Below are 12215 nucleotides of genomic sequence, written 5' to 3'. Positions count from 1 at the left end.
GCAAAACCTTCCACCTCGACGCGTTCTTGCGTGAACTAGTATATATAACTCGTTCGGACGGCTCAAACTCAATGCAAACCAGCCGATGATAAAGGTGTAGGGGATGATATTTGTATTGCTTCAATTAAGTACATTGTAATCACCTTAAAGATGTGAAAAAAAAAAAGTGAGGTGGATGCAGAGACAACATGTAGCCCGAACCTGCAACCATCGGCGCGTCTCATCAGAACGTTCGTCACTTCCGGTGGCAAGTCGTCTCTGTGTCCAGCTCACTTTCTTCACATCTGTGTAATGATTACAATGTACTGCAACATAACAATACGATTACCATCCCCTACACCCTCAACGGTTCCATTATACGCTGCTTTTTTTCATTACCTGTGTGTGACACAACACAAAGGCAATGAACCTTCAAAATTCGCTTCCTTGGTTTTGATGGGTGGCTTGCATGGGAGTATAACGTTTTATGTGTTCGACTTGCGTTTGGGTTCGTAAGTCTGACTTTCAACATAAACATCCGGTGTAGCTACAGCCATGACGGATAACTGAGTAACTGGGTAATCAGGGAGAACTACTGGTGTCGCTGTCGCGGTGAACGCTTGCACGTCCGTGAGGAATGGGGAGTGAAGGGAGTGAAGGCGTGTTCAAACCTCCGGCCCTCCAGGTTTTGTTCCTCCTTTGCTTGGTTTGACCTCTAGCAGCCTTCCCGTTCAAATGAAGCAATGCAAGCGTTTTTCTATCAACCGTGAACGCCATTAAAAAGACCTGTAGTAATGTTTAAGTAAGTCCAATGTACGTTCAGCTCTATGTGTATAAACGCACGAAAACTGTTCAAAGCGTTCTTTTTTGCGTGCGCGTGCGCACGCACGCAAGCAAGCAAGCACGCGCGCAACACACACACACACACACACACACACACACACACACACACGTACACACACACACACACACACACACACACGCACACGCACGCACGCACAAAAGCCTATAGCATGAAGGATTACATATATAGGACATTCGAGCTAGGCACAGGCTGATATGCTCAATTGAACAAATAATGGGATGACGATAAAGATGAAGAAAAGTTATGTTGATGAATTGAATGAAAACACGAAACAAGTTTGCCTTGTAAAACAAATACAATCATGTCTAGTGCATAGGTCAGCATAGGACGGATACCTTACAAACTATAGGTTAAATACTAATGCTCTGGATCTTCTCTTTTTTTTTAAGATGCGGTATTTGAGCGTTTCTATTTTATAAAGACAAAGCTGAGTCATGCGAAAATTGGCATTAACAGAGTAATATTTTTGCACAACACAAAAAGACTGCTCGCCAAACGAGCCTGCGAGAGGTTCTGGGATCGAAAGTACTGGAAGCGAGAGGTACAGGAATCGATGCCCAGCACTTTCAGCACTCTGGAACTGGGTTCATTGGCAACAGGTAATACTTAATAAGGACGTTCATTACGGACGCTCAAAATGGGGGGCGACAACCGCCGCAAGAATCATGGTCATATAGCACACACAGCTCGCGTTCGGCTCTTGGTAAGGTCCCACTGCGCCACATGATCCTATTGTCTTTGTGGCTGCCTCCCAATACCCGTGCAGGCAGTGAGAATAAAACATAGCTCCAGGGCCAACCTGATGTTATAAAGTTGGACTCTGAAAATTTCTTTTCGTTGAAGTGATAATCGCCATTTCGATAGGAGATAGCCGACACTTGCTTTCAGTTGATTGATACGCGGGGTTTAACGTCCCAAAACCACTATATGATTATGAGAGACGCCGTAGTGGAGGGCTCCGGAAATTTAGACCACCTGGGGTTCTTTAACGTGCACCCAAATCTGAACACACGGGCCTACAACATTTCCGCCTCCATCGGAAATGCATCCGCCGCAGCCGGGATTCGGACCCGCGCCCTGCGGGTCAGCAGCCGAGTACCTTAGCCACTAGACCACCGCGGCGGGGCCTTGCTTTCAGTTCGTTGCTAATGTATTGCTAAGAATATCTTGCTCAATAAAATAAGCGCTAGTAATGAGACAACGGTGCATGGTGTACAGCAACGCATACCTTGCAAAAGAAACTTCAGGTCCTCGTTTTGGACTCTTTACGTCCCAGAAACCACGGCAGGATTGCGCCGTGGTAGCCCGCTGGTTCCGGAAATTTCGACCACCCGTGGTTCTTCACCGTGTGCCTAAATATAATTGTGTGTGCTTTCAGCATTTTGCCTCAATGTTGATGTTGTCGGATCGGGTACAAAAGGCCCTGGAAGCAGGAAGGCTGGAAAATAAAAGAAAAAAGAAATATACAACTGATCGTGGAATACGTGCTTGTTGGCACGAAGTGCTTCTGACGTGAGCTGTACCGCTACAAATAGTAGCAGCTGCCTTAATATAGACTATTTTGTCTTCGCGTTGGGCAGTGAACTTTTGCGTTTTCTATATTAGATGCGGAGCATCTTATACTCGCGCCTTGTAGTGCGCCGTCCGCACCGCTTCTCGAACATTCGACAGCTGACGCGCGCGCATGCGCCGTCGCGCCGTCGCCCACTCTTCCACCATCTGTGCATCCCTTCCTCCTCTACACACCGCGCGCGCTTCACTCCTCCACCATCTGTGCACCCTTCCTCCTCTACACACCACGTTCGACATCTACAATTCTCCTGATTCTCCAGTGGACTTAGGCGCTGAGCCGTGCCCCCGCGACGGGAGGCAGAAAATAGCGTCCTTTTTGTCTCTTCCTCTTTCATTAATCTCTCTCTTTTCATTAATCTCTCTCCAGTGGACGCGCATGTGGCGTCGCGCTTCGAGAACATTCAACAGCTGACAGTGCATGCGCCGTCGTGCTGTATATATACTCAAGGTCGGCGCTCGCTCACTCAGTTGCCGCTCGTCGGTTGGTTTGTACGGCGCGTCGACGTCCAAGGTCGCGGTGAAATGAATTCCAACGAATCCACAAACACAATGATCGACGTCCCTTCGACCAGCGCCGCCCTTTCGCATACGTGTGTACGTGTTCACTCATTTAACACCCCCTCCTACAACCACGTTAACCAATTTAGCCATCGACCCAAGTAAGTCGCAATTTAACACCCCATTTCACAACCACGTTAACCAATTTAGCCATCGACCCAAGTAAGTCGCACTTTAACACCCCGTTAACCAATTATATGGTCCGCATCCTCCTCAGTGTTCCCCCGAGGGAAGCTGCGGGCAATTTTTTTAACAGCTAAACGAGCAGTATTACGGTAGATGGATACGCTATAAAAATGATCGGTGTTAGTGCATATAAGATGTTTCATGGCCTTATCAATTCACATCGTGATATAAGAGAACAAGACACATCGGCTTAACAGTTCGAGATTGCGGCACCAAGATTTTTACAGAAAACAGTTTATACGTCGGCACAATTCTTTGTTCTCCGATGAAGAGCACCTCCTCACCACTGTCACTCTTCCTGAAATCGCCGGTTAGGACAACACAGGAAGTTACAAGAGCATTGCTCAAGAAGGGAAAGCTGGGCTAGTTAATGATAGTTCATTTTCGATAACTCACAGCGCGAGAAGTCAAGGGACGCGTCACGGGGGCCGGAAGACTACCCCCACTGGAATCTCCCTTCCCCAGGCGGCGTCCATCCTTGAGTCTTGGCGGCATCTTCGGACAGCCGGACTGGCCAGATAATGTGGCTCTTGTTTTCTAAAAAAAATAAATAAAAATCATTCAGATGCAGTTGCGTGAGCAGCATTTGGCAGGACAGAGCTAACAGGGCCATATCACAAGGCACGTGTGATAGTTCATTCATGGTATTCATTGCACTGCGGCTCAACGCTCGCTAAACCTTTCTAAAACTAAGGAGGTTACACCCAGCGACACCCAACCCTTTCTTGTCAGATAATGCTCAATGTACATGCCAATGGCTGCTAATGGGGATCGCAGCGTGTGCGTCAACTGAAAGCCGAATGCTCATGTCTCTCATTCTCCATTAGCAGTTATTATTATCACATCAAGCGCTATTTTTTATTGTTCAACAACGCACAGAAGAAATCTCTCACTGGCATCACCTTGGAGGTCAAAATGTTATACTTGTTACCTACTACAACGGCTACGAGGGACGAACGGGTGCTGTTATAAGGATCTTCGCCCCTAAAAACGAAAGCTGCAAGCGATAATAAAACCCTCTCCAAAGCTCGAACGAAGAGCCGACGGCTCGACCAAAATGGGGGCAGATGCGACGAAAAGTGACTCCGTAAAGAAGATGTCTTTCGCATTGATTCTGTGAATCGACTCAGTTGTTTTCTTCTTACTAAACCTTTCTCGAGTGACTTTTAGATGCGGAGCATCTAATACTCGAGGCTTGTAGTGCGGCGCCGTCCGCAAGCTTCCTCCTCCTTCTTCCACCATCTGTGCATCCCTTCCTCCTCTACACACCGCGCGCGCTTCACTCCTCCACCATCTGTGCACCCTTCCTCCTCTGCACACCGCGTGCGCTTCTCCTCTTCACGAACATTCGCTAGCTGTATAATGTAGCGCGCATGCGCCGTCACGCTTCGAGAACATCGGCAGCTGACGCGCGCGCATGCGCCGTCGCGCTTCGAGAACATCGGCAGCTGACGCGCGCGCATGCGCCGTTGCGCTTCTCCCCCTTCTCGAACATTCGACAGCTGACAGTGCATGCGCCGTCGCGCTGTATATATACTCAAGCTCGGCGCTCGCTCGCTCAGTTGCCGCTCGTCGGTTGGTTTGTACGGCGCGTCGACGTCCAAGGTCGCGGTGAAATGAATTCCAACGAATCCACAAACACAATGATCGACGTCCCTTCGACCAGCGCCGCCCTTTCGCATACGTGTGTACGTGTTCACTCATTTAACACCCCCTCCTACAACCACGTTAACCAATTTAGCCATCGACCCAAGTAAGTCGCAACTTAACCCCCCATTTAACAACCACGTTAACCAATTTAGCCGTCGACCCAAGTAAGTCACACTTTAACACCCCGTTAACCAATTATATGCTCCGCATCCTCCTCAGTGTTCCCCCGAGGGAAGCTGCGGGCAATTTTTTTGGCAAGCTTCCGTTGCCAAAGCATAATGAAGACATATTAAGATAAGACCCACCACGATCGTCTAGTGGTTATCGTGCTACAATACTGACCCGCTGGTCGCGGGATCGAATCCCAGCCGCAATGGCCCCATTTATAATGAAGGCGAAAATGCCCGAGGCTTGTTTGACTTCATCATCATCATCATCATCATCATCATCATCATCATCATCATCATCATCATCATCATCATCATAATCATCATCATCATCATCATCATCATCATCATCCTGACTTAGTCCACTGCAAGACAAAGGCCTCTCCCATGTTCCGCCAGTTAACCTGGTCATGTGCTTGCTGCTGCCAATTTATACCCGCAAACTTCTTAATCTCATCTGTCCACCTAACCTTCTGTCTCCCCTAATCCGCTTTCCTTCTCTGGGAATCCTTTTGCCCTGCCGCGGTGGTCTAGTGCCTAAGGTACTCGGCTGCTGACCCGCAGGTCGCGGGATCGAATCCCGGCTGCGGCGGCTGCATTTCCGATGGAGGCGGAAATGTTGTAGGCCTGTGTGCTCAGATTTGGGTGCACGTTAAAGAACCCCAGGTGGTCAAAATTTCCGGAGCTCTCCACTACGGCGTCTCTCATAATCATTTGGTGGTTTTGGGACGTTAAACCCCACATATCTATTCTCTGGGAATCCAGTTAGTTACCCTTAATGACCTGCGGTTATCCTGTCTACGTGGTACATGCCCGCCCATGTCCATTCCCTCTTCTTGATTTCAACTATGATATCCTTAACCCCCGTTTGTTCCCTAATCCACTCTGCTCTCTTCTTGTCTCTTAAGGTTACACCTACCATTTTTCTTCCCATCGCTCGCTGCGTCGTCATCAATTTAAGCTGAACCCTCTTTTTAAGTCTCCAGGTTTCTGCTCCGTAGCTAAGTACCGGCAAGATACAGCTGTTATATACCTGCCTCTTGAGGGATAGTGGCAATCTACCTGGCATAATTTGAGAGTGCTTGCCAAAGGTGCTCCAACCTATTCTCATTCTTCTAGTTACTTCAATCTCGTGGTTCGGCTCTGCGGTTATTACCTGCCCTAAGTACACATAGTCTTTTACAACTTCAAGTGCACTATTACCTATCTCGAAGCGCTGCTCCTTTCCGAGGTTGTTGTACATTACTTTCGTTTTCTGCAGATTAATTTTAAGACCCACCTTTCTGCTCTCCTTGTCTAACTCCGTAATCATGAGTTGCAATTCGTCCCCTGAGTTACTCAGCAGTGCAATGTCATCGGCGAAGCGCAGGTTACTAAGGTATTCTCCATTAACTCTTATCCCTAACTGTTCCCATTCTAGACTTCTGAAAACCTCCTGTAAGCTCGCGGTAAATAGCATTGGGGAGATTGTGTCCCCCTGCCTTATACCCTTCTTGATTGGTATTCTGTTGCTTTCTTTATGGAGCACCATGGTAGCAGTTGATCCCCTGTAGATTTCTTTCGAGATGTTTATATATGCTTCATCGACACCCTGATTCCACAGTGTCTGCATGACTGCTGATATTTCTACTGAATCAAACGCCTTCTCGTAATCACTGAAAGCTGTTGGCTATATTCTGAGCATTTCTGTTTTACCTGATTGATAGTATGAATGTGGTCAATTGTTGAGTAGCCTGTTCGAAATCCTGCTTGTTCCTTTGGCTGATTGAATTCTAATGTTTTCTTTACTCTGTTAGTAATTACCTATGTAAATAGCTTGTATACTACAGAGAGCAAGCTGATCTGCCTGTAATTCTTCAAGTCCTTGTCATCTCCTTTCTTACGTATTAAGATGGTGTTAGTGTTTTTGCAAGACTCTGGTACTCTTCCCGTCAAGAGACACCTCGTAAACAGGGTGGTTAGTTCTTCTAACACAATCCGTCTTCCATATTTCAGCAGATCTGATGTTACCTGGTCCTCACCATCAGCTTTGCCTCTTTGCATTCTCTCCAAAGCTTTTCTGACTTCTTCTATCATTACTGGTGGGGTGTCATCTGGGTTACTGCTAGTTCTTATAGCATTAAAGTCGTGGTTATCCCGGCTACTGTACAGATCTCTGTAAAACGTCTCCGCTATTTTAACTATCCTGTCCATGTTGGTAGTTATTTTGCCTTCTTTGTCCCTTAGTGCATACATCCGATATTTGCCTATCCCAAGTTTCCTCTTCACTGCTTTGACGCTTCCTCCGTTTTTCAGAGCGTGTTCAATTCTCTCCATGTTATACCTTCTTACATAGCATACCTTACGCCTATTAATCAACTTTGAAAGCTCTGCCAGTTCTATTTTGTCTGTTGGACTTGAGACTTTTATGATTTGACGCTCCTTAATGAGATTCTTCGTTTCCTTGGAAAGCTTGAAAGTGTCCTGCCTAACTACCCTGCCTCCAACTTCCACTGCACACTCCGTAATGATACTCGTCAGATTATCACATCCACATCCTACACGATGCCTGCGTGTGCACTCATTATAAAGTCTATTTCGTTTTTATTTTCGCCATTAGGGCTCCTCCATGTCCACTTGCGGTTTCCGCGTTTTCGGTAGCAGGTATTCAAAATTCGTAAATTATCGCGTTCTGCAAATTCTAATAGTAGCTCTCCTCTGGCGTTTCTAGTACCGATACCTTAATCTCCTACTGCCTGGTCTCCAGCCTGCTTCTTTCCTACCTTTGCATTAAAGTCTCCCATCAGTATATTATACTGTGTTTTTACCTTACTCATTGTCGATTCCACGTCTTCATAGAAGCTTTCAACTGAAGCGTCATCATGGCTGGATGTAGGCGCGTAAGCCTGTACCACAATCATCTTGTATTTTTTATTCAGTTTAATTACGATACCTACCACCCTTTTATTAATGCTATAGTATTTTTCTATGTTGCCAGCTATGTTTCTGTGAATTAGGAGCCCCACTCCCAGTTCTCTTCTGTCAGCCAAGCCCCTATAGCAAAGGACGTGCCCAATCTGTAGCACCGTATAAGCCTCATCTGTCCTCCTAACCTCACTGAGCCCTGATATATCCCACTTAACACCCTCTAGCTCCTCGAATAGTACAGCTAGACTTCCTTCACTAGATAAGGTTCTAGCGTTAAACGTTGCCAAGGTCAGGTACCAATGGCGGCCTGTCCGAATCCAGAGGTTCTTAGCACCCTCTGCTGCGTTGCAGATCTGACCACAACCGTGGTCAGTTGCTTCGCAGCTGCTGGGGACTGAGGGCCGTGAGTTATTTGACGTATGCATGTGGGAGGTAGTGGCCAGATACTGCACCAGGGTGGCCAATCCTTCTCTGGCGAGGGAGTGCGTTCCCGGCGGTGGTTACCGGTGAGGCCGCACCCCAGGCCTCTTAATGCAGTTGCATCACCACGCGGATTTTTTTCATCCGCTTGAGAACTGCGCGGCAACGGGATTTGAACCACGAACCTTTTGCACGCGAGGAGGATGCTCTAACCACTACGCTATCGCTGAACTTTTTTTTACTTAGGTGCACGATAAGTAACCGCAGGGGTTTGACATTTCCGGAAGCCTTCAGCACGACGTTGGTCATAATCATATCGTGGTCTTTGGACGTTAACAAATAATATAAATTATTCAACTATTATTAGAAATTGCAACAGCACGTAGCACAAGTCTATCGCAGTGGATATTAACAGCGGAATCAACGCGTTTTCAAACGAGAGCTTTTATCATTGGAAATAGTCTAATACAAACTTCAGGACGTTTGAGTCTCAATTTCAAGAGGTGAACACGATAGCGTCATCGAAGTCCGCTCATGTACGTGTTCTCATTCACTTGCGAGTCATCGTTTATCGGTAGGCCTTTAAACCGTGCCGCGAGGCAAAGAACGTCTGTGCGTGTAACATTTACCGTTTCAATGTCTCCTAGCGCCCATGCCTGCTGCAAGTGCAAGTGCATATGCGAAGTGCTTAGAATCCACAGTACCCGCTTCGAGTTTGTAAGAGAATGCTCGCAGCAGCACATTTTTTATGCTGTTATTAATGATGATTAATTATGCCTGAGCACTTGGTAGTCAAAATTAATCATTATCGTCCCCATTCACAGCCTCATTTAGTCCACACTGCAAGAAGATGGCCTTTCCCAGTGACCTTCTGTGTACGCAATCCTGTGCGAGCTGATTCGATTTTGTCGATGCAAACTTATTACCTTTACATAACATATGGCGTCGAGCCTGGTGCACTGCTGTACTCCGGCCACTCAATATTACATCAATTAGCGACAGGCGCCTAGCCAGAAACTTTCTTTTAGGTGCAGGGTGGGGTGAATTGTACAACTATACAAACTGAATCTTTGTACACGTATAGCTTTTGTCGCAAGTATACTCTGGGAAAAATCAGGAATGATGTCTCCTTTATTACAACTGGCATCCTTACAGCAACATAACGGCTTTTATAGATTTCGTCATCAGAACCTTGGATTATAAACAAAAATAGAACTGCATACCGTGACCAAATGCTACAGATTTGTTTACCGATTACTTTAAATAGGTTACAAGAAGCAAATGGTCTCGATATATCCACTCTGTCACTAAAATGCCTGCGTGACAAATTTCTATGATTGCTTGTGCTGCCATGGGTTCATCTGTTTTTTTTTTGTTTTTTTAGTGTCTTAATCATTACGGGTATTTTTTTCTCTTGATTTTGTTCATACTCTTGTTCACTATTTCTCACCGTGTTTGTTTACTATTTTCGCTTTTCTGTTCATGAATTAGGTATAGGGCATGCTTTGAACTGCACTAACCACTCAGTGTGTGAGGTCGCCAGGTTCCCAAGCTGCTCAGTCCAGCTTTTTTCGCCGGTCTTCTCGCAACCTTGTTGCGCAATAACCTAGATTCAATTCAATTAGCTTTTTTGTTCGTGCGTGTGTTTGTACGTGTGCGTCTAACATTTGCTCATGAAAATTTTGAAAGGTTTGTAGAGGGTGGGGTTGAGGGGGGGGGGGGAGATTTCCTAACGGGAATTCCTTGGACTCCCGTGACTATATGATGTACTGACTATATGACGTTATTTGAAGGCCGCTGGTTCGGATACCGCCAGTGGTTTCTTCTCATTTACATTACAGTTACTTCTAATCGGACGCCTCCTATACATTCCCTGGCATTATTTTCTGTTAGTTCCCATTACTGTCGTGTCTAATAACGAAAAACGAGCCCTTGATATACACCTTCCTACATGACGTGCTGAGCACTTTGGGGAGGCAGGCTGCCGTAGGCTGTCGCCGTAGCTTGTCGAAACACAGGCAAAACCACATATACGGTAGCCATCTGTAGCGCACGCTTGTGCCACAGAGGTCTCACTCTCGCTCAAGACCCTTGTTGATGATTTTAACGCAGACAAAACAACAGATAGTATACTTTGTTCCAGAAATTCTGTGCAGGACTGTGGAAGCTACAGGCTTTCTCAACCAATCAGGAGGGCGAGCCTATCTAAGTGTATCCTTCCGCGCCCCGTCGTCTGCTAGCGACGTGCGCTGCAGCGAAAGCGGCAAGGGCGTTTCGGGACACAGTGCAACTGCGCAGTGAGATGAGCTGTAATTGTGGAAGTGGTCAAATATTCTCCTCGGCACCGCAAAGGCGCGCGTCTTCGAGATACTTGCTGATCCGGGAACGACATCGCACATGTAAGCCAGGCGCCGCCATTTTGACAGGAGTGACCAAATCTGCCACCGCGGACTAATCACAACCCAAGACTGGGTCCTCCGCGGCGCTGCGGACGCTCGGGCTGTGCAGACTACTTATTAAAGTTTAGACAGTGTGGTACCATTTCTTCGTACTTTATAAGTAAAAACATAACACATACGATCCACAACAGCGTTATTTCTTTCGTCATTTGCATGTTATAACACGTACAAGCAAGACCTCTTTCTTCAGTATCATGGGTGGCGGCTGCATTTTCGATGGAGGCGGAAATGTTGTAGGCCCGTGTGCTCAGATTTGGGTGCACGTTAAAGAACCCCAGGTGGTCTAAATTTCCGGAGCCCTCCACTACGGCGTCTCTCATAATCAAATGGTGGTTTTGGGACGTTAAAACCCCACAAATCAATCAATTCTTCAGTATCATGGAGCCACTAAAATTGTTTTCTACAGAAAATGCGACAAAATCGTCATACAAATCACAGCTACAACACGCTGAAAAGCCTTCAAGAAAAAATCCTCCGACGAGGCCGCTTGCAAAAGTCACGAGGACAAACAATGGGCTACGTATATGGGGCACTACATCTCACTTCGCAACAACCTACGTTCAAGGGCAGTGTAGCCTTGGCTCTGCTGTACGGAACTTGTGAAACAGATTATAAAGCCATCTGGAGCATATTGACCCCACGCTGGCACCAAAGAGTAAAGTGCTTCCTCTTGTACTCCGAGTGCCTTTAAGATTACATCAATAGGCCGGGCTAACATTACAGGCCCGGGATTACGAAGGCAAAACCACGTAGAAAAACTGAAAAAAAGGGGCGGGGGGAGCAATCGAAAAACAGAAAGAGAAGGTGTGTGTGTGTGTGTGTGTGTGTGTGTGTGTGTGTGTGTGTGTGTGTGTGTGTGTGTGTGTGTGTGTGTGTGTGTGTGTGTGTGTGTGTGTGTGTGTTGTGTATGGACGTATGATGGAATAGATGGTTTGTAGAAGCAGAGAAGGAAGAAGACACAATGGAATAAACATGTTGTATAAGCCCTGGCACCGTTCAGAGCGCAGCGACCTGAATGTGCAAACGCCGGAGGCTCGGAAACGTCAACTCCGACAGGTTGCCAGGTGCCAGAAGACTACGTAATGAATGCTGTCGCAAGCGCTTCTGATGTTCCTCCAGTCAAATCTGTCCTACCAACTTCGATGCCTGAAAAGCGTTGCAACAGCCACCAACTGGACACTACGTCAAGTTGCCAAGAAAAGCATTGTCATATTCCAAAACGGCTGCCACCTAAACACTTTTCGCAACATCAACAAGGCCAGCACAATGAAATTGAGCAGGTTAAGCGCCATGTTATTCGACACGGACAACCACGGACGTCGGAAGAACACACATGGCTTAAAGAAAGACGTTTACAAACAAATCAACCAAAGTGACGACGTATTCAAGATGTCTCGCTCGAGTCAAAGAATGTATCGAATCCAGGATATTTTCCCAAGAATCATCGAGTAA

General features: G+C 46.7%; 1 protein-coding gene across 1 annotated transcript in view; it reads left to right on the top strand.

The window, feature by feature from the left end:
• Positions 1–12215, top strand: part of fray (oxidative stress responsive kinase frayed) — a 293102-nt gene that overhangs the window by 63590 nt on the left and 217297 nt on the right. The window lies entirely within an intron of this gene.

Source organism: Rhipicephalus microplus, chromosome 1, assembly GCF_043290135.1.
Source record: "Rhipicephalus microplus isolate Deutch F79 chromosome 1, USDA_Rmic, whole genome shotgun sequence".
NCBI classification, from domain to species: domain Eukaryota; kingdom Metazoa; phylum Arthropoda; class Arachnida; order Ixodida; family Ixodidae; genus Rhipicephalus; species Rhipicephalus microplus.
This window is presented reverse-complemented; position numbering and strand designations above follow the sequence as displayed.